This window comes from Pseudorca crassidens, chromosome 6, assembly GCF_039906515.1.
Source record: "Pseudorca crassidens isolate mPseCra1 chromosome 6, mPseCra1.hap1, whole genome shotgun sequence".
Classification (NCBI taxonomy): domain Eukaryota; kingdom Metazoa; phylum Chordata; class Mammalia; order Artiodactyla; family Delphinidae; genus Pseudorca; species Pseudorca crassidens.
Genome location: NC_090301.1, coordinates 107868382 through 107891458, shown reverse-complemented (window position 1 = coordinate 107891458; position 23077 = coordinate 107868382).

Below are 23077 nucleotides of genomic sequence, written 5' to 3'. Positions count from 1 at the left end.
GGTGCCTTTATGGATTTTACACTTTTTTCAGATGGCCCTTTTGACCCGGTGGAAGTGAGACTTCATTGTAGTGCAGATTTCCTTTGCAAGCTTACTTGGTTGGCCAAAAAGTGTGTATGCGTTTTTTCCTGAATATATTCAGGAAAAAACGCATACGCCCTTTTTGGCCAAGTGCATCATTGTCGAGGTTCTGACTCTCTTCATATGTTTTCAATGCAATTCCAGTCTACCTACTGAAATCCGTTTCCTGCAATTCTGCCTTGCTTTCAATGCCTCTTCATAGCCTTACCTCAATATATTTTTTGAAAATAGTTGGCCTTTATAACTCTGCAGGTTTTTGAATTGCAGTGGCCCTTAGCTCCATTTTTCAGCTCTTATTTTTGTGGTCTTGCCCCATAACCACAGGATACCTTGAAGCCCTATTTTTCTTCTGGGGCACCTTGCTGTGCCTTTGGTTAATTCTTCTTACTGATGTGACATTAGAGTGACATGTGCCCATTGAAACCGCTACAGCTAGTTTCTCACTGGTTCCCCCTATTCCCATTCATCCTCCGCACTAACTGCAGACTGTGCAATACCAGAACTTAAAGGCATTGACTCTCCATGTGGGGATGTTGTTAGTAAAGTGGCTGGAATGTCGATCCGGAGCCCCAGGAGAGGAAAAATGAGGTGCGTTTTAGAAACCTTTCCCGATCATATGGTATACCAGTCGCTGGGTTTCCCAAGCATGGTTTAGCTGTAGGAAGATTCCCTTCAACCTGGAGTGTTGGGACCCTTGGAATGAGTAGCATGAAGTATTGCATTAAACTTTCGGCAGTTGCTCACCAAAGCTCACCAATCCTCTCAGCCCCAAGTGTCCAGCCTTATGTCTTATCCAGCTGTGGGTTTATATGTGGTCAATCCAGGTTGCATCACAGCCCCTGAGCGAATTTTGTAAGAATTTTTCTCTCTTTCATTGTTTCAGCGTTTTGTTTTTAAAATTTATTTCTATAATGGGGTTTAGCTCATTTTCACTGCTGTGTTTGTGCCGCTCTGCACACACTTGATTCCCTTATGGAGATATATCAATACATGGGTTTTAAGATTCTTATTACTCAGATATATTTCTCTGCGGTGTATAGGGTGTGTTGAGGCCAATTCATTGAGCAAGGTGTAGATCTTGTCTAATACCTATTTGGTTTATTGAACGGTATCTGTGCTAATTTCAAACTCTGGTTTTATGCATCACCCCACCTCTCCTTTCCCCTTAAGCTGACATAAGTGTGTTTTCTAAATGTGAGACACTGTTCTGTTCTGTAATTCATTTCTTGTGCAGCCATATTTACCCTCCCTCTATAAGTGATATCTTATGATATGTTTCTTTTTCTGTTTGACTTATTTCAAGTAGTATTATCGGACCTAAATCCACTCTTTATCCTTCTACTAGCCTTATTACATTGATTTCATGGTGAAGAGATATTCCATTGTACATAAGTACCACATCTTCTTTATCCATTGTTCTCTTTCCTGGGATATTTAAGGTGTACTGAAGTTGAGGTTCTTGTAAACAGAGTAGCCCTAAACTGTGGTGTGCTTGTGTCTTGTTGATTTTTAGACTTCCCTAGATATACTCCCATGATTGGAAGTGTCCTATGCTCTGTAGCTCTGTTTTTTAGATGATTTAGGAACCACCATACACTTCTCCAGAGTGGCTCTCGGCAGTTCACACACTGCCCATCAGCGTATAAAGGCTCCCTGTTCTCCATGGCCTGTCCTGCATTTCTGGTTTTTACAATTTTTTAGGATGGCCCTTTTGACTGGTGGGAAATGAGACTTCTTTGTTGTGCACATTTGCATTGCTTGCTTGCTTCGTTGCCCATAAAGTGCGTATGCGTTTTTTTCCTGGATATAATCAGGAAAAAACGCATACGCCCTTTTGGGCCAACTGCATCATTGTCGAAATTCTGCCGTTTTTCATGTGCGTTAAAGACGAGTCCAATCTATCTCTTGAAATCTGTTTCTTGCAATTCTGTCTTGCATTCAGATCCTCTTCTTTGCCTTACCTCAACATATTTTTGGACGTTAGTTTTCATTTATAACTCTGCAGGTTTGTGAATTGCAGTGACCCTGAGCTCCATTTTTTAAGTTGCTCTTTTGTGAGCTGGCCTCAAACCCGCAGGATTGCTTCAGGCCCTATTTTGGCTCCGGCGAGGCAGGCTGAGCCTTTCTTTAATTCTTATTCTTAATGGGAAATTAGAGTGATATGTGCCCGTCCAAACCCCTACAACTATTCTCTCATTGGTTCCCCCTCTTCCCGTTCATCCTCCTCACAATTTGCAAAATGTGTGAAACAGAAGTTTAAATGTGCTGATTCTCCAAGTGGGGAGATTCTAAGTAGCGTGGCTGGAATGGTGAACAGGAGCACCAGGAGAGGATAAATGAGGTGCATTTTAGACACATCTCCCGATCACATGGTGTACAGTCCTCTGGGTTTTCCATGCATGTTTTAGCTGTAGGAAGATCCCTTGAACCTGCAGATTTGGGACCCATTGAATGGGTACCAGGTAGTATTACTTTAAAGGGTGTGCATTTCCTCACCCAACCTCACATTTCTCTTAGCGCAAACAGTTTCCAGCCTTATGTCTCATCCTGCTGTGGGTCTAGATGTGTTCAATCCATGTTGCATCACCGTCCCTGAGGAAAAGTTGTAAGAGGTTTTCTCTGTCTCTCTGTCGTTTATTTTTTTCAATTTATTACTATATTGGTTACAGCTGATTTTCAAAGCTCTGTTTCTTGCTGCTGTACATCCACTTGATTCACGTACAGAGAGACATCAATAAATTCTTTTTCAGATTCTTACCAGTCGTATATATTCTTTTCCGGTGACTTGAGTGTGCTGAGTGCAGTTCTTTTAGCTACCGTGTAGGCCTTGTTGATTATCAGTTTGGTATTTGGAATGGTATCTTTGCTAATTTCAACCTCCTGGATGATGCCTCACCCCTCCCCACCTTTCCCGTTTAGCAGCCTTATGCGTGTTTTCTACATATTTGACTATGTTTTTGTTTTGTAATTTATTTCATGTGTAGCCATTTTGGATTCCACCTTTAAGTGATAGCTTATGATATGTGTCTTTTTCTTTTTGAATTCTGTCACTTAGAATGATCATACGTAACTCCTCGGGAGTTGTTACAACTGGCCATATTTCATTGATTTCCAGGCTGAATAATATTCCACTCTACCTAAGTACCACATCTCTATCCATTTTTTCCCTCCAGAGACATTTAAGTTATATCCTAGTCGAGGATCTTTTAAACAGAGAGGGGGTAAACATTGGGGTGCCTGTGTCCTCTCGATTTTTGTTTTTCCCAAGATATACGCCCATGAGTGCAAGTGCCCTATGCTCTGTAGCTCATTTTTTAGATGCTTTAGTAAACACAATACACTTCTCCAGAATGGCCGTTGGCAATATACATTTCCACTATAAGTCTCACAGGGCTCCCTCTTCTCGTTGCCCTGTCCTGCATTTCTGTTGTTTACGCTTTATGAGGATGGCTCTTCTGACTGATGCGAAGTGATATCTTTTGTAGTATTGACTTCCAGTGCCCACCTGTTTGGTTGGCTAAAAAAGTGTATGCCCTTTTCTTGAATATATACAGAAAAAAACGCATACACCCTTTTTGGCCAACTGCAATGTTGGCAATGTTCAGCTCCTTTTCTTGTGCTTAATGGCGAGTCCTTTCTACCTCCTCAAATCCCTTTCCTGCCATTCTCCCTTGCTTACAAGTCCTTTTCTTTGACTTTCCTCAAGACATTTTTCAGTGATGGATATTTTCAACTCTGCAGTTTTGTGAATTTTACTGCCCCTGAGTTCCATTGTTCAACTTGTGTTTATGGGAACTGGCCACAAAGCAGCGGGATTTCCTCAAGCCCTATACTGTTTCCATGGGCAACCCTAGCCTTTGGTCAATTCGTCTTCCTGATTGGAAATTAGAGTGACATGTGCCTGTCTGAACACCTAGGACTTGTCTCTCATTGTTCCTCATCCTTCCACTTCATCCTCTGGACAAATTCCAAACTGTACGCAACAGGATGTTGACAGTGCTGACATCTCCAAGTGGGGAGACTGTTAGTAAAGACGCTGGAGGGGTGAACCCGAGCACCAGGAGATGAGGAGATGAGATGCCTTTTCCAAACTCTTCCCGATCAGACGGTATACCATCCTCTGGGTGTGACAGACATGTTTTAGCAGTAGGAAGAGTCCCATTCATGTAAGGAGAACACCAGGGCTTTTTCAAAATCAGTGTCTCCCCGAAACCCAAACTGGGGAAGTTTTTAAGCTACGGCTACACATATGTTCATTAAGGGCCTTGGGAAGTAGGCAGAGTCCAAACTTTAGATAATTGAAGTCTTCAGGGTCAGAAGCACTCACCACCAGCTTCCCTTAGGCTACACTTTAACTGTCATTGATAGATGATGTCAATAAAAATATCTATTCTTTTTCAGATTATTTCCCCTTATAGGTTATTGCAAAATGTTGAGTGTAGTTCCCTGTGCTATACAGTAGTTCCTTGTTGATGATCTATTTTATACATAGCAGTGTGTATGTGTTAATTCCAAACTGTTAATTTATCCCTCCTCCCACCTTTCCCCTTTGGTAATAATAAATTATAAGATTTTATACTTCTCAGAAATGGGGGAGCTGAAAGAGAGGTATCATTTTCAATGGAAAAGCATTTAAAACAGGATTGAAGGTTTAACCAAGATTATTAGATGTACATCCTTGGAAAGAAATCACTTCGTTTCTCTAATATTGACCTGACAAATAAGACAAACCTTTTCACTGAACTTGCTTATAAAAAGTGATGGAAATATCAAATGGAAGTGTTAAAAACATCTTATTTTACCCGAGCCTTATACACTGTTCTATGTTAACTACAGTTTGGCTCACACATCTGTTCATTGAGGTTACAATAGTCTCAATTTCTGTTACTGATCCTCCAGAGTGGACCCCAACAAGTGTCCCCCTGCCCAGTGTCATTGGGGCCAACAGATCGAGACTGAGTTTGGTTCACAAGCAAAGGAAACTTTATATTTTGATCAGAGAATGGAGAGGTGAGAGCATGCACTACCCCGTGGGCTGTGGGCTGGGCTGCTGTGTAGAGATCCTGTCAGAGTCAGTGGGAGGGAGGGAGGGGGCGGAGCTCTCGAGGGCCGGGTTGGCTGTAGCTCAGGCTCTATATCGTGGAGTCTGCACTGGGCCCCAGGAGCTGAGGTGTCGACCCAGCCATTCTGCACTAGGAAATCTGGTCTGAAGTGCCGGGTGTGGAACCTCTGCATGCGGGACCCTAGGAGCACGTGAAATTAGACAAAGCACAAAGGATAAAAAAGGTTAGACTTGACTTTATTGCCCAGATTCTATTTTTATCTCCCAGGGATTTTTAATGGGCTTTGCTGGGGACAAACCCCTCCTCTGCTTTTTGTCCCGTTCCTCATTCTTGGAGTGCTGAGGGTGCAGACCCTTCTTCTGTAACTGCTGAGTGCTGAGTTGGGAGCCCTCATACCCTGGGGCGAGGGTCAGAGCTTCTCCCCAGCAGCCTCCCGGTGACGTTGATTGTCCCCAGGACCCCTGCCTCCCTGCTCGTCCACCTGAGCACCAGCATTGGAAGTGTTATAGATTCTAATGACCTTTAAGGGTCCAGGAAAGAGATGTGCAGAGACGCTGTGGGGGCCGGTTTCACCCCGCCCCACATTTGTTTGGCCACCTTAGGCTGGCCGTTTCTGCCAGCCTAGATGCTCTGACCAGTAGTCTGCGCTTTCTTCAATTAGGCCCCTGAATTAACGTACAAACAGCACCAGGTGTCAGAGCCCTGCCCGCTCAACTCCCAGACAGTCCAGGGTCAGTGGTGATCAAGGACCATGATGGCCACTGAGTCAACAGCCTTTTGAAGTAAACAGGAGTCCAGCCGGTCTTATTGGCCACCATCATCACGGTGTCTGTAGGCTTTTCTATGGTGACAGTGTGGTATACTGTTCCCCCGCCAAGATTATTAGCTCCCCTCTGGGTGCAGTAAGTCCTGCAAGCAGTAGTCTACTCTTTTGGGACACACTCTTGTTGTTTTATGAGAGAAACTCCAGGTCAAGTGATGTTCACACGAGTCGTCATGGTGCCCTGTTGCCCCCGGTTATCTCTCTGGATGTTGGAGTTGGAGGGCCTCCTCACTCGAGGTCGGTGTGCCCACGGAGCGAACCCTGTAACTTCAGGGCATGGTTGGTGGTTAGGATCACCACGTGGGGTCCTTTTCCCTTAGGAGGGAGGTGGCCTTTTGGGCTGCTGATTTCCAGGTTTTTAGATACCGCCAGTATCTTGGCCAGATGTGGCAGTGGGCCAAGCCCCTTAGTGACCGTAGTTTATCCTACCTGGATGGCATTCTTGCATTGTTCCATTTCAAGTGGTCCCAGTTTTTGCACTAATTCTCCAATGGCGATTCACCTTTCACCGGGAATGTAAAGGTCAAAGGGTTTAGCTAAATTAGGGAGTTCCAGGGCAAGGGTCTGAATTGACTGCTCTTTCCATTCTTGAAAGGCCACTTCTGGATTCTATTCAAAAGGATCATCATCTTTTCCTTTCAGTGTTTCATATAGAGGCCCAGCTAGTAGACTGTAGTTAGGGATCCAGAAGCAGCAAACCCTGGCCTCCCCAGGAACCCCTAAGCTGTCTTCTAGTTTTAGAAAGGGGTAAGGCTGAAAATGGTTTCTTCCCTTTCCTGGGATGGGCTTCTCCGACCTTCTGTGAGAATGAAGCCCAGGCAGGTCACTGCAGTCTGTGATATTTGAGCTTTTTCTTGGACAACTTCTATCCTTTATTGGCTTGGTAGTTCAGAGGCCTCCTTAGTAGGGCTAGCGATCAGAATGTCGCCTGCATATTGAAGGAGGGTTTCCTTTTCCAGAGGTAGAACTTTTAGGTCTTTAGCTAAGCTTTCCCCAAAGATGGTGTGGGAATTTTTGCACCCTTGGGGCCGAACGGCCCGGAAGTATTGTTTTAGTTGTATGTTGAGTCCTGCCACTCACAAGCCAAAATTTCTTGTGACTCTGGGACTAATGGAATACAAAAGAAGGCATCATTGAAGACTAATACAGAATACCATGTCCTGGTGGTTGGTAGAATGACCAGCAGGGTGTAGGAATTAGGAGCAACTGGAGGTATATCCTCGGTGGCTTCACTGACTGTCCTGACATCCTTTACCAGGTCCCCAGCAGCTCATGGGACTCTCGTGGTCAGACCAATCCCAGAATATGGAGCTCACCTGGGCAGGTACCCCACCCCCACCCCAGCCCACGGAGCTCTCGTGGTCAGGCCCCTCCCAGGATACAGAGCTACCCTTGCAGGTACCGTGGCAGGGCTGGGCACACAGGAACCGTGCACATAGCCCTCATTGCAGAGCACCCCCAGCTCACCTGTCGCTCAGAGCTGACACAGAGCACCTCAGAGCAGGACTTGAACTAACAAACAGCAGCTGTGACAGGTCTGTAACCCTGGGCATCACTCCGTGAGGCCTCCCTCCACCTGGTCTTCCAGAGACTTCCACTGCACCCGGGGCACCAGGCCTCTGTCTCCAACCACCACCCACCCCTCCTCTCCCTGACTCCTGGGTTCCTCTCATTAGGAGAGGGTTTTCTTGAAGTTGTCTCCCACTCATGGGCCAGATAAAATGATTAGAAAACAAGCCAAAGCTGCAGCCCCTTGTCTATCCTGACTCTCAGGAGCCCACACCTGTTCCTTGGACCTGGCCGGTTCAGCAAGTTCCATTTTCTGCAACTGTGAGCCCCTGAGGGGTGATGATTGGCTGACCTGGGCAGCCTTACCGTGCCGGCCAGCCCTCCCCAGGTGTGCCTGGGTTGAGATCAATATAAATACCACTCCAGGCAGCAAGAGCCCCTGCAGCCGTGCCTGACGCCATTTTCTCTGCCCTGTCAGCAGTCTCGGGGCTGGGCTGGTGGGAGGGAGTGAGAGGCCACGGCTTTGTGGGTGGCCCAGTGTGAGTGGGGCTCTGCTGGACTTTCTGCAGCAGTTGCCAGGCTGCCACCTGCTAAAGAAGAGGATGTGTCACCCATACCTGCTGCTGGAATTTCTCCCTGGGCAGAGGTGAGGAAGGAAAAAAGCAGTGGGGGCAGGGACAGGACGGGTATCTCAGGCAGGGAAATGGAAATCTTCCAGAAGAGCACCCAGGGCCAGGACCATCCTGGCTGGCCTGCAGGCACCAAGTCGGCCGGCATGCTGTCACTCGTGTGGCTCTATGGCCCTTCCTCTAGGCTTTCAAGTCCTTGTATATATTCAGGTGTTTTACCTGGGATGGGTGGGAATAGTTCAGCAGCAACTGGCCTGGGGCTCAGCTCACGTTTACTCACAGATGCCTCGGCACGGTGCCCCAGCTTTGCAATGAGGACGCTTGTTGCGTGGGGGCTGCTGGCTGAATGGGAGACGATTCCCCACCACTGACCAACTTCAGAATTGTTTACAACTGGAGCAAGTGCCCTGATACGGTTTTCCTCTGTGTAACTGGTGGGTTCTGTGTTTTTTTCTCTTTTTCGTTTTTGGTTCAAGGTAGATTTTATTCCTCTTTTTTGTATTTACAGATATAAGCATGGAAATAATTTATTCATATAAATACATGTATGTGCAGGGAATAATTGTTTTTTCTGTTTTATTTTTTAAATTTTATTTCTTTTTAATTTTGAATTTTATTTTATATTTTTATACAGCAGGTTCTTATTGGTTATCTATTTTATACATATAAATGTATACATGCCAATCCCAGTCTCTCAACTCCTCCCATCACCACCCCCCCCAACAGCTTTCCCCCCTTGTTGTCCATACGTTTGTTGTCTACATCTGTTGCTCTATTTATGCCTTGCAAAATGGTTAATCTGTACAGTTTTTCTAGGTTCCACATATATGCATGAATATACAAGATTTGTTTTTCTCTTTCTGACTTACTTCACTCTGTATGACAGTCTCTAGATCCATCGACGTCTCTACAAATGACCCAATTTCATTCCTTTTCATGGCTTAGTAATATTCCATTTTATATATGTACCACAGCTTTATGCATTCGTCTGTCTGTGGGCATTTAGGTTGCTTCCATTACCTCGATATTGTAAATAGTGATGCAATGAACATTGCGGTGAATGACTCTTTTTGATTTATGGTTTTGTCTGGGTATATGTCCAGTACTGGGATTGCTGTATCATATGGTAATTCTATTGTTAGTTTCTTAAGAAATTCCATATTGTTCTCCATAATGACTGTATCAATTTATATTCCCAACAATAGTGGAAGAGGGTTCCTTTTCGCCACACCCTTTCCAGCATTTTTTGTTTGTAGATTTTCTATGATGCCTATTCTACTAGGTGTGAGGTGATACCTCATTGTTGAATCCATTTCGTTGAGCAAGGGGTAGGTCTTGTCTATTACATATTTGGCTTATGGAACGGTATCTGTGCTAATTTCAAACTCTGCTTTCATGCAGCACCCCAACTCACCTTCCCCCTTAAGCAGGCATAAGTTGGTTTTCTAAACTTGAGACCCTGTTCTGTTTTGTAATTCAGTTCATGTGTAGCCAAGTTCACATTCCGTGTATTAGTGATACCTTATGATGTTTCTTTTTCTGTGTGACTTATTTCACTTAGAATCATCGTGCCTCAATCCACTCATTATGCTGGCACGGGCCTGATGACATAGATTTCATTGCTGAGTGGTATTCTGTTGTACATAAGTACCGCAACTTCTTTATCCATTATTTGCTCTCTGGGATATTTAACTTGTGCCGTAGAAGAGATTTCTGTAAAAAGAGCCGTCCCAAATTTTGGGGTGGCTGTGTCTTTTTGATTTTAATTTCCCTAAGCTATAGGACCATAAGTGGAAGTGCCCTTGGCTCTGTTGCTTTGTTTTCTAGGTGTTTCAGGAAACACCATACACTTCTCCCGAGTGTCTGTTGGCAATGTACATCCCGCCCATCAGCATAACAAGGCTCCCAGTTCTCCATGGCCTGTCCTGCCTTTCTGGATTTTACACTTTTTTCAGATGGCCCTTTTGACCGGGGGGAAGTGAGACTTCATTGTAGTGCAGATTTCCTTTGCAAGCTTGCTTGGTTGGCCAAAAAGGGCGTATGCGTTTTTTCCTGAATATATTCAGGAAAAAACGCATACGCCCTTTTTGGCCAAGTGCATCATTGTGGACGTTCTGCCTCTTTTCCTATGCTTTCAATGCAATTCCAGTCTACCTCCTGAAATCAGTTTCCTGCAATTCTGCCCCGCTTTCAAGTCCTCTTGGCAGCCTTACTTCAGTATATTTTTGGACGATAGCTGTCATTTATAACTCTGCAGGTTTGTGAATTACAGTGCCCCTGAGCTCCTTTCTTCAACTCGCTTTCTTGTGACCTGGCCGCAACACCGCAGGATGGCTTCAGGCCCTAATCTGGTTCCGGCATGGCATGCTGAGCCTTTGTTTATTTCCTCTTCCTGGTGGGAAATGAGAGTTAAATTTTCCCGTCCAGACACCTCCAGCTAGTCTCTCATTGGTTCTCGCTATTCCTGTTCATCTTCCGCAGAAATTGCAAACTGGGCCAAACAGGAGGTTAAAGGGACTGACTCTCCAAGTCGGGAGAGTGTTAGTAAAGCGTCTGGAATGTTGCACCCGAGTACCAGGGTACGAAAACTGAGACATATTTGAACACGTCTCCCGATCACATGGTTGATTATACTCTAGGTTCCACATGCATGTTTTAGCTGAAGGAAGAATACCTTAAACCTGGGTAGTTGAAACCCGTGGTTGGGTACCATGCAATATGACTTCAAAGGGTCTTCATTTGCTCACCGAACTTCTCCAATCCTATCATTGCTGCCTTTATGACCCTGTACACATGCTTCATTCTCTTTTGGAGACATAGCAATCCATAGGTTTTAAGATACTTACTAGTCAGGTACATTCTTAGGCGTTTAATATGCGGTGTTGAGTCCATTTCGTTGAGCAAGGAGTAGCTCTTGTCTATTCCATATTTGGCTTAAGGAACTTTATCTGTGCTCATTTCAATCTCTGGTTTTATGCAGCACCCCAACTCACCTTTCCCCTTAAGCAAGCATAAGTTGGTTTTCTAAATTTGAGACCCTGTTCTGTTCTGTAATTCAGTTCCTGTGTAGCCAAGTTTACATTCCGTGTATTAGTGATATCTTATGATGTTTCTTTTTCTGTGTGACTTATTTCAGTTAGAATCATCGTACCTGAATCCACTCTTTGTGCTGCTAAGGGCCTGTTGACATAGATTTCATTGCTGAGTGATATTGCTTTGTAAGTAAATACCACAACTTCTTTATCCATTTTTCACTTTTTGCGATGTTGAACTTGTACTGTAAACGAGGTTCTTGTAAACAGAGCCGTTCCATACTTTGGGGTGGCTGTGTCTTTTTGATTTTAATTTCCCTAAGCTATAGGACCATAAGTGGAAGTGCCCTAGGCTCTGTTGCTTTGTTTTTTAGATGTTTCAGGAAACACCATACACTTCTCCCGAGTGTCTGTTGGCAATTTACATCCCGCCCATCAGCATAACAAGGCTCCCAGTTCTCCATGGTCTGTCCTGCCTTTCTGGATTTTATTCTTTTTTCAGATGGCCCTATTGACCGGGGGGAAGTGAGACTTCATTGTAGTGCAGATTTCCTTTGCAAGTTTGCTTGGTTGGCCAAAAAGGGCGTATGCGTTTTTTCCTGAATATATTCAGGAAAAAACGCATACGCCCTTTTTGGCCAAGTGCATCACTGTGGACGTTCTGCCTCTTTTCCTATGCTTTCAATGCAATTCCAGTCTACCTCCTGAAATCGGTTTCCTGCAATTCTGCCCCGCTTTCAAGTCCTCTTGGCAGCCTTACTTCAGTATATTTTTGGACGATAACTGTCATTTATAACACTGAAGTTTTGTGAATTACAGTGCCCCTGAGCTCCTTTCTTCAACTCGCTTTCTTGTGACCTGGCCGCAACACCGCAGGATGGCTTCCGGCCCTAATCTCGTTCCGGCACGGCATGCTGAGCCTTTGGTTATTTCCTCTTCCTGGTGGGAAATGAGAGTTAAATTTGCCCGTCCAGACACCTTCAGCTAGTCTCTCATTGGTTCTCCCTATTCCTGTTCATCTTCCACAGAAATTGCAAACTGGGCCAAACAAGAGGTTAAAAGGAACTGACTCTCCAAGATGGGAGAGTGTTAGTAAAGCGTCTGGAATGTTGCACCCGAGTACCAGGGTACGAAAACTGAGACATATTTGAACACGTCTCCCGTTCACACGGTTGATCATACTCTGGGTTCCACATGCATGTTTTAGCTGAAGGAAGAATACCTTAAACCTGGAGAGTTGAGACCCGTGCAATGGGTACCATGCAATATGACTTCAAAGGGTCTTCATTTGCTCACCGAACCTCTCCAATCCTATCACTGCTGCGTTTATGCCCCTGTACACATGCTTGATTCTCTTTTGGAGACATAGCAATCCATAGGTTTTAAGATACTTACTAGTCAGGTACATTCTTAGGCGTTTAATATGGGGTGTTGAGTCCATTTCATTGAGCAAGGAGTAGCTCTTGTCTATTCCATATTTGGCTTAAGGAACTTTATCTGTGCTCATTTCAATCTCTGGTTTTATGCAGCACCCCAACTCACCTTTTCTCTTAAGCAAACATAAGTTGGTTTTCTAAATTTGAGACCCTGTTCTGTTTTGGAGTTCAGTTCCTGTGTAGCCAAGTTTACATTCCGTGTATTAGTGATATCTTATGATGTTTCTTTTTCTGTGTGACTTATTTCAGTTAGAATCATCGTACCTGAATCCACTCATTATGCTGCTACGGGCCTGATGACATAGATTTCATTGCTGAGTGATACTGCATTGTACGTAAGTACCACAAGTTCTTTATCCATTTTTCACTTTCTGTGATACTGAACTTGTACGGTAAACGAGGTTCTTGTAAACAGAGGCGTCCCAAACTTTGGGGTGGCTGTGTCTTTTTGATTTTAATTTCCCTAAGCTATAGGACCATAAGTGGAAGTGCCCTAGGCTCTGTTCCTTTGTTTTTTAGATGTTTCAGGAAACACCATACACTTCTCCCGAGTGTCTGTTGGCAATTTACATCCCGCCCATCAGCATAACAAGGCTCCCAGTTCTCCATGGCCTGTCCTGCCTTTCTGGATTTTACACTTTTTTCAGATGGCCCTTTTGACCGGGGGGAAGTGAGACTTCATTGTAGTGCAGATTTCCTTTGCAAGTTTGCTTGGTTGGCCAAAAAGGGCGTATGCGTTTTTTCCTGAATATATTCAGGAAAAAACGCATACGCCCTTTTTGGCCAAGTGCATCACTGTGGACGTTCTGCCTCTTTTCCTATGCTTTCAATGCAATTCCAGTCTACCTCCTGAAATCGGTTTCCTGCAATTCTGCACCGCTTTCAAGTCCTCTTGGCAGCCTTACTTCAGTATATTTTTGGACGATAGCTGTCATTTATAACTCTGCAGGTTTGTGAATTACAGTGCCCCTGAGCTCCTTTCTTCAACTCGCTTTCTTGTGAGCTTGCCGCAACACCGCAGGATGGCTTCAGGCCCTAATCTGGTTCCGGCACGGCACGCTGAGCCTTTGGTTAATTCCTCTTCCTGGTGGGAAATGAGAGTTAAATTTGCCCGTCCAGACACCTCCAGCTAGTCTCTCATTGGTTCTCCCTATTCCTGTTCATCTTCCGCAGAAATTGCAAACTGGGCCAAACAGGAGGTTAAAGGGACTGACTCTCCAAGTTGGGAGAGTGTTAGTAAAGCGTCTGGAATGTTGCACCCGAGTACCAGGGTACGAAAACTGAGACATATTTGAACACGTCTCCCGTTCACACGGTTGATCATACTCTGGGTTCCACATGCATGTTTTAGCTGAAGGAAGAATACCTTAAACCTGGGTAGTTGAAACCCGTGGAATGGGTACCATGCAATATGACTTCAAAGGGTCTTCATTTGCTCACCGAACCTCTCCAATCCTATCACTGCTGCGTTTATGCCCCTGTACACATGCTTGATTCTCTTTTGGAGACATAGCAATCCATAGGTTTTAAGATACTTACTAGTCAGGTACATTCTTAGGCGTTTAATATGGGGTGTTGAGTCCATTTCATTGAGCAAGGAGTAGCTCTTGTCTATTCCATATTTGGCTTAAGGAACTTTATCTGTGCTCATTTCAATCTCTGGTTTTATGCAGCACCCCAACTCACCTTTTCTCTTAAGCAAACATAAGTTGGTTTTCTAAATTTGAGACCCTGTTCTGTTTTGGAGTTCAGTTCCTGTGTAGCCAAGTTTACATTCCGTGTATTAGTGATATCTTATGATGTTTCTTTTTCTGTGTGACTTATTTCAGTTAGAATCATCGTACCTGAATCCACTCTTTGTGCTGCTAAGGGCCTGTTGACATAGATTTCATTGCTGAGTGATATTGCTTTGTAAGTAAATACCACAACTTCTTTATCCATTTTTCACTTTTTGCGATGTTGAACTTGTACTGTAAACGAGGTTCTTGTAAACAGAGCCGTTCCATACTTTGGGGTGGCTGTGTCTTTTTGATTTTAATTTCCCTAAGCTATAGGACCATAAGTGGAAGTGCCCTAGGCTCTGTTCCTTTGTTTTTTAGATGTTTCAGGAAACACCATACACTTCTCCCGAGTGTCTGTTGGCAATTTACATCCCGCCCATCAGCATAACAAGGCTCCCAGTTCTCCATGGTCTGTCCTGCCTTTCTGGATTTTATTCTTTTTTCAGATGGCCCTATTGACCGGGGGGAAGTGAGACTTCATTGTAGTGCAGATTTCCTTTGCAAGTTTGCTTGGTTGGCCAAAAAGTGCGAATGCGTTTTTTCCTGAATATATTCAGGAAAAAACGCATACGCCCTTTTTGGCCAAGTGCATCACTGTGGACGTTCTGCCTCTTTTCCTATGCTTTCAATGCAATTCCAGTCTACCTCCTGAAATCGGTTTCCTGCAATTCTGCCCCGCTTTCAAGTCCTCTTGGCAGCCTTACTTCAGTATATTTTTGGACGATAACTGTCATTTATAACACTGAAGTTTTGTGAATTACAGTGCCCCTGAGCTCCTTTCTTCAACTCGCTTTCTTGTGAGCTGGCCGCAACACCGCAGGATGGCTTCAGGCCCTAATCTGGTTCCGGCACGGCATGCTGAGCCTTTGGTTATTTCCTCTTCCTGGTGGGAAATGAGAGTTAAATTTGCCCGTCCAGACACCTTCAGCTAGTCTCTCATTGGTTCTCCCTATTCCTGTTCATCTTCCACAGAAATTGCAAACTGGGCCAAACAAGAGGTTAAAAGGAACTGACTCTCCAAGATGGGAGAGTGTTAGTAAAGCGTCTGGAATGTTGCACCCGAGTACCAGGGTACGAAAACTGAGACATATTTGAACACGTCTCCCGTTCACACGGTTGATCATACTCTGGGTTCCACATGCATGTTTTAGCTGAAGGAAGAATACCTTAAACCTGGAGAGTTGAGACCCGTGCAATGGGTACCATGCAATATGACTTCAAAGGGTCTTCATTTGCTCACCGAACCTCTCCAATCCTATCACTGCTGCGTTTATGCCCCTGTACACATGCTTGATTCTCTTTTGGAGACATAGCAATCCATAGGTTTTAAGATACTTACTAGTCAGGTACATTCTTAGGCGTTTAATATGGGGTGTTGAGTCCATTTCATTGAGCAAGGAGTAGCTCTTGTCTATTCCATATTTGGCTTAAGGAACTTTATCTGTGCTCATTTCAATCTCTGGTTTTATGCAGCACCCCAACTCACCTTTTCTCTTAAGCAAACATAAGTTGGTTTTCTAAATTTGAGACCCTGTTCTGTTTTGGAGTTCAGTTCCTGTGTAGCCAAGTTTACATTCCGTGTATTAGTGATATCTTATGATGTTTCTTTTTCTGTGTGACTTATTTCAGTTAGAATCATCGTACCTGAATCCACTCATTATGCTGCTACGGGCCTGATGACATAGATTTCATTGCTGAGTGATACTGCATTGTACGTAAGTACCACAAGTTCTTTATCCATTTTTCACTTTCTGTGATACTGAACTTGTACGGTAAACGAGGTTCTTGTAAACAGAGGCGTCCCAAACTTTGGGGTGGCTGTGTCTTTTTGATTTTAATTTCCCTAAGCTATAGGACCATAAGTGGAAGTGCCCTAGGCTCTGTTCCTTTGTTTTTTAGATGTTTCAGGAAACACCATACACTTCTCCCGAGTGTCTGTTGGCAATTTACATCCCGCCCATCAGCATAACAAGGCTCCCAGTTCTCCATGGCCTGTCCTGCCTTTCTGGATTTTACACTTTTTTCAGATGGCCCTTTTGACCGGGGGGAAGTGAGACTTCATTGTAGTGCAGATTTCCTTTGCAAGTTTGCTTGGTTGGCCAAAAAGGGCGTATGCGTTTTTTCCTGAATATATTCAGGAAAAAACGCATACGCCCTTTTTGGCCAAGTGCATCATTGAGGACGTTCTGCCTCTTTTCCTATGCTTTCAATGCAATTCCAGTCTACCTCCTGAAATCGGTTTCCTGCAATTCTGCACCGCTTTCAAGTCCTCTTGGCAGCCTTACTTCAGTATATTTTTGGACGATAGCTGTCATTTATAACTCTGCAGTTTTGTGAATTACAGTGCCCCTGAGCTCCTTTCTTCAACTCGCTTTCTTGTGAGCTTGCCGCAACACCGCAGGATGGCTTCAGGCCCTAATCTGGTTCCGGCACGGCACGCTGAGCCTTTGGTTAATTCCTCTTCCTGGTGGGAAATGAGAGTTAAATTTGCCCGTCCAGACACCTCCAGCTAGTCTCTCATTGGTTCTCCCTATTCCTGTTCATCTTCCGCAGAAATTGCAAACTGGGCCAAACAGGAGGTTAAAGGGACTGACTCTCCAAGTTGGGAGAGTGTTAGTAAAGCGTCTGGAATGTTGCACCCGAGTACCAGGGTACGAAAACTGAGACATATTTGAACACGTCTCCCGTTCACACGGTTGATCATACTCTGGGTTCCACATGCATGTTTTAGCTGAAGGAAGAATACCTTAAACCTGGGTAGTTGAAACCCGTGGAATGGGTACCATGCAATATGACTTCAAAGGGTCTTCATTTGCTCACCGAACCTCTCCAATCCTATCACTGCTGCGTTTATGCCCCTGTACACATGCTTGATTCTCTTTTGGAGACATAGCAATCCATAGGTTTTAAGATACTTACTAGTCAGGTACATTCTTAGGCGTTTAATATGGGGTGTTGAGTCCATTTCATTGAGCAAGGAGTAGCTCTTGTCTATTCCATATTTGGCGTAAGGAACTTTATCTGTGCTCATTTCAATCTCTGGTTTTATGCAGCACCCCAACTCACCTTTTCTCTTAAGCAAACATAAGTTGGTTTTCTAAATTTGAGACCCTGTTCTGTTTTGGAGTTCAGTTCCTGTGTAGCCAAGTTTACATTCCGTGTATTAGTGATATCTTATGATGTTTCTTTTTCTGTGTGACTTATTTCAGTTAGAATCATCGTACCTGAATCCACTCTTTGTGCTGCTAAGGGCCTGTTGACATAGATTTCATTGCTGAGTGATATTGCTTTGTAAGTAAATACCACAACTTCTTTATCCATTTTTCACTTTTTGCGATGTTGAACTTGTACTGTAAACGAGGTTCTTGTAAACAGAGCCGTTCCATACTTTGGGGTGGCTGTGTCTTTTTGATTTTAATTTCCCTAAGCTATAGGACCATAAGTGGAAGTGCCCTAGGCTCTGTTCCTTTGTTTTTTAGATGTTTCAGGAAACACCATACACTTCTCCCGAGTGTCTGTTGGCAATTTACATCCCGCCCATCAGCATAACAAGGCTCCCAGTTCTCCATGGTCTGTCCTGCCTTTCTGGATTTTATTCTTTTTTCAGATGGCCCTATTGACCGGGGGGAAGTGAGACTTCATTGTAGTGCAGATTTCCTTTGCAAGTTTGCTTGGTTGGCCAAAAAGTGCGTATGCGTTTTTTCCTGAATATATTCAGGAAAAAACGCATAGGCCCTTTTTGACCAAGTGCATCACTGTGGACGTTCTGCCTCTTTTCCTATGCTTTCAATGCAATTCCAGTCTACCTCCTGAAATCGGTTTCCTGCAATTCTGCCCCGCTTTCAAGTCCTCTTGGCAGCCTTACTTCAGTATATTTTTGGACGATAACTGTCATTTATAACACTGAAGTTTTGTGAATTACAGTGCCCCTGAGCTCCTTTCTTCAACTCGCTTTCTTGTGAGCTGGCCGCAACACCGCAGGATGGCTTCAGGCCCTAATCTGGTTCCGGCACGGCATGCTGAGCCTTTGGTTATTTCCTCTTCCTGGTGGGAAATGAGAGTTAAATTTGCCCGTCCAGACACCTTCAGCTAGTCTCTCATTGGTTCTCCCTATTCCTGTTCATCTTCCACAGAAATTGCAAACTGGGCCAAACAAGAGGTTAAAAGGAACTGACTCTCCAAGATGGGAGAGTGTTAGTAAAGCGTCTGGAATGTTGCACCCGAGTACCAGGGTACGAAAACTGAGACATATTTGAACACGTCTCCCGTTCACACGGTTGATCATACTCTGGGTTCCACATGCATGTTTTAGCTGAAGGAAGAATACCTTAAACCTGGAGAGTTGAGACCCGTGCAATGGGTACCATGCAATATGACTTCAAAGGGTCTTCATTTGCTCACTGAACCTCTCCAATCCTATCACTGCTGCGTTTATGCCCCTGTACACATGCTTGATTCTCTTTTGGAGACATAGCAATCCATAGGTTTTAAGATACTTACTAGTCAGGTACATTCTTAGGCGTTTAATATGGGGTGTTGAGTCCATTTCATTGAGCAAGGAGTAGCTCTTGTCTATTCCATATTTGGCTTAAGGAACTTTATCTGTGCTCATTTCAATCTCTGGTTTTATGCAGCACCCCAACTCACCTTTTCTCTTAAGCAAACATAAGTTGGTTTTCTAAATTTGAGACCCTGTTCTGTTTTGGAGTTCAGTTCCTGTGTAGCCAAGTTTACATTCCGTGTATTAGTGATATCTTATGATGTTTCTTTTTCTGTGTGACTTATTTCAGTTAGAATCATCGTACCTGAATCCACTCATTATGCTGCTACGGGCCTGATGACATAGATTTCATTGCTGAGTGATACTGCATTGTACGTAAGTACCACAAGTTCTTTATCCATTTTTCACTTTCTGTGATACTGAACTTGTACGGTAAACGAGGTTCTTGTAAACAGAGGCGTCCCAAACTTTGGGGTGGCTGTGTCTTTTTGATTTTAATTTCCCTAAGCTATAGGACCATAAGTGGAAGTGCCCTAGGCTCTGTTCCTTTGTTTTTTAGATGTTTCAGGAAACACCATACACTTCTCCCGAGTGTCTGTTGGCAATTTACATCCCGCCCATCAGCATAACAAGGCTCCCAGTTCTCCATGGCCTGTCCTGCCTTTCTGGATTTTACACTTTTTTCAGATGGCCCTTTTGACCGGGGGGAAGTGAGACTTCATTGTAGTGCAGATTTCCTTTGCAAGTTTGCTTGGTTGGCCAAAAAGGGCGTATGCGTTTTTTCCTGAATATATTCAGGAAAAAACGTATACGCCCTTTTTGGCCAAGTGCATCATTGAGGACGTTCTGCCTCTTTTCCTATGCTTTCAATGCAATTCCAGTCTACCTCCTGAAATCGGTTTCCTGCAATTCTGCACCGCTTTCAAGTCCTCTTGGCAGCCTTACTTCAGTATATTTTTGGACGATAGCTGTCATTTATAACTCTGCAGTTTTGTGAATTACAGTGCCCCTGAGCTCCTTTCTTCAACTCGCTTTCTTGTGAGCTTGCCGCAACACCGCAGGATGGCTTCAGGCCCTAATCTGGTTCCGGCACGGCACGCTGAGCCTTTGGTTAATTCCTCTTCCTGGTGGGAAATGAGAGTTAAATTTGCCCGTCCAGACACCTCCAGCTAGTCTCTCATTGGTTCTCCCTATTCCTGTTCATCTTCCGCAGAAATTGCAAACTGGGCCAAACAGGAGGTTAAAGGGACTGACTCTCCAAGTTGGGAGAGTGTTAGTAAAGCGTCTGGAATGTTGCACCCGAGTACCAGGGTACGAAAACTGAGACATATTTGAACACGTCTCCCGTTCACACGGTTGATCATACTCTGGGTTCCACATGCATGTTTTAGCTGAAGGAAGAATACCTTAAACCTGGGTATTTGAAACCCGTGGAATGGGTACCATGCAATATGACTTCAAAGGGTCTTCATTTGCTCACCGAACCTCTCCAATCCTATCACTGCTGCGTTTATGCCCCTGTACACATGCTTGATTCTCTTTTGGAGACATAGCAATCCATAGGTTTTAAGATACTTACTAGTCAGGTACATTCTTAGGCGTTTAATATGGGGTGTTGAGTCCATTTCATTGAGCAAGGAGTAGCTCTTGTCTATTCCATATTTGGCTTAAGGAACTTTATCTGTGCTCATTTCAATCTCTGGTTTTATGCAGCACCCCAACTCACCTTTTCTCTTAAGCAAACATAAGTTGGTTTTCTAAATTTGAGACCCTGTTCTGTTTTGGAGTTCAGTTCCTGTGTAGCCAAGTTTACATTCCGTGTATTAGTGATATCTTATGATGTTTCTTTTTCTGTGTGACTTATTTCAGTTAGAATCATCGTACCTGAATCCACTCTTTGTGCTGCTAAGGGCCTGTTGACATAGATTTCATTGCTGAGTGATATTGCTTTGTAAGTAAATACCACAACTTCTTTATCCATTTTTCACTTTTTGCGATGTTGAACTTGTACTGTAAACGAGGTTCTTGTAAACAGAGCCGTTCCATACTTTGGGGTGGCTGTGTCTTTTTGATTTTAATTTCCCTAAGCTATAGGACCATAAGTGGAAGTGCCCTAGGCTCTGTTGCTTTGTTTTTTAGATGTTTCAGGAAACACCATACACTTCTCCGGAGTGTCTGTTGGCAATTTACATCCCGCCCATCAGCATAACAAGGCTCCCAGTTCTCCATGGCCTGTCCTGCCTTTCTGGATTTTACACTTTTTTCAGATGGCCCTTTTGACCGGGGGGAAGTGAGACTTCATTGTAGTGCAGATTTCCTTTGCAAGTTTGCTTGGTTGGCCAAAAAGGGCGTATGCGTTTTTTCCTGTATATATTCAGGAAAAAACGCATACGCCCTTTTTGGCCAAGTGCATCATTGAGGAGGTTCTGCCTCTTTTCCTATGCTTTCAATGCAATTCCAGTCTACCTCCTGAAATCGGTTTCCTGCAATTCTGCCCCGCTTTCAAGTCCTCTTGGCAGCCTTACTTCGGTATATTTTGGGACGATAGCTGTCATTTATAACTCTGCAGGTTTGTGAATTACAGTGCCCCTGAGCTCCTTTCTTCAACTCGCTTTCTTGTGAGCTGGCCGCAACACCGCAGGATGGCTTCAGGCCCTAATCTGGTTCCGGAACGGCACACTGAGCCTTTGGTTAATTCCTCTTCCTGGTGGGAAATGAGAGTTAAATTTGCCCGTCCAGACACCTCCAGCTAGTCTCTCATTGGTTCTCGCTATTCCTGTTCATCTTCCGCAGAAATTGCAAACTGGGCCAAACAGGAGGTTAAAGGGACTGACTCTCCAAGTCGGGAGAGTGTTAGTAAAGCGTCTGGAATGTTGCACCCGAGTACCAGGGTACGAAAACTGAGACATATTTGAACACGTCTCCCGATCACATGGTTGATCATACTCTAGGTTCCACATGCATGTTTTAGCTGAAGGAAGAATACCTTAAACCTGGGTAGTTGAAACCCGTGGAATGGGTACCATGCAATATGACTTCAAAGGGTCTTCATTTGCTCACCGAACCTCTCCAATCCTATCACTGCTGCGTTTATGCTCCTGTACACATGCTTGATTCTCTTTCGGAGACATAGCAATCCATAGGTTTTAAGATACTTACTAGTCAGGTACATTCTTAGGCATTTAATATGGGGTGTTGAGTCCATTTCGTTGAGCAAGGAGTAGCTCTTGTCTATTCCATATTTGGCTTAAGGAACTTTATCTGTGCTCATTTCAATCTCTGGATTCATGCAGCACCCCAAATCACCTTTTCCCTTAAACAAGCATAAGTTGGTTTTCTAAATTTGAGACCCTGTTCTGTTCTGTAATTCAGTTCCTGTGTAGCCAAGTTTACATTCCGTGTATTACTGATATCTTATGATGTTTCTTTTTCTGTGTGACTTATTTCAGTTAGAATCATCATACCTGAATCCACTCATTATGCTGCTACGGGCCTGATGACATAGATTTCATTGCTGAGTCATACTGCATTTTACATAAGTACCACAAGTTCTTTATCCATTTTTCACTTTCTGTGATACTGAACTTGTACGGTAAACGAGGTTCTTGTAAACAGAGGCGTCCCAAACTTTGGGATGGCTGTGTCTTTTTGATTTTAATTTCCCTAAGCTATAGGACCATAAGTGGAAGTGCCCTAGGCTCTGTTGCTTTGTTTTTTAGATGTTTCAGGAAACACCATACACTTCTCCCGAGTGTCTGTTGGCAATTTACATCCCGCCCATCAGCATAACAAGGCTCCCAGTTCTCCATGGCCTGTCCTGCCTTTCTGGATTTTACACTTTTTTCAGATGGCCCTTTTGACTGAGGGGAAGTGAGACTTCATTGTAGTGCAGATTTCCTTTGCAAGCTTGCTTGGTTGGCCAAAAAGGGCGTATGCGTTTTTTCCTGAATATATTCAGGAAAAAACGCATACGCCCTTTTTGGCCAAGTGCATCATTGTGGACGTTCTGTCTCTTTTCCTATGCTTTCAATGCAATTCCAGTCTACCTCCTGAAATCGGTTTCCTTCAATTCTGCCCCGCTTTCAAGTCCTCTTGGCAGCCTTACTTCAGTATATTTTTGGACGATAGCTGTCATTTATAACTCTGCAGGTTTGTGAATTACAGTGCCCCTGAGCTCCTTTCTTCAACTCGCTTTCTTGTGAGCAGGCCGCAACACCGCAGG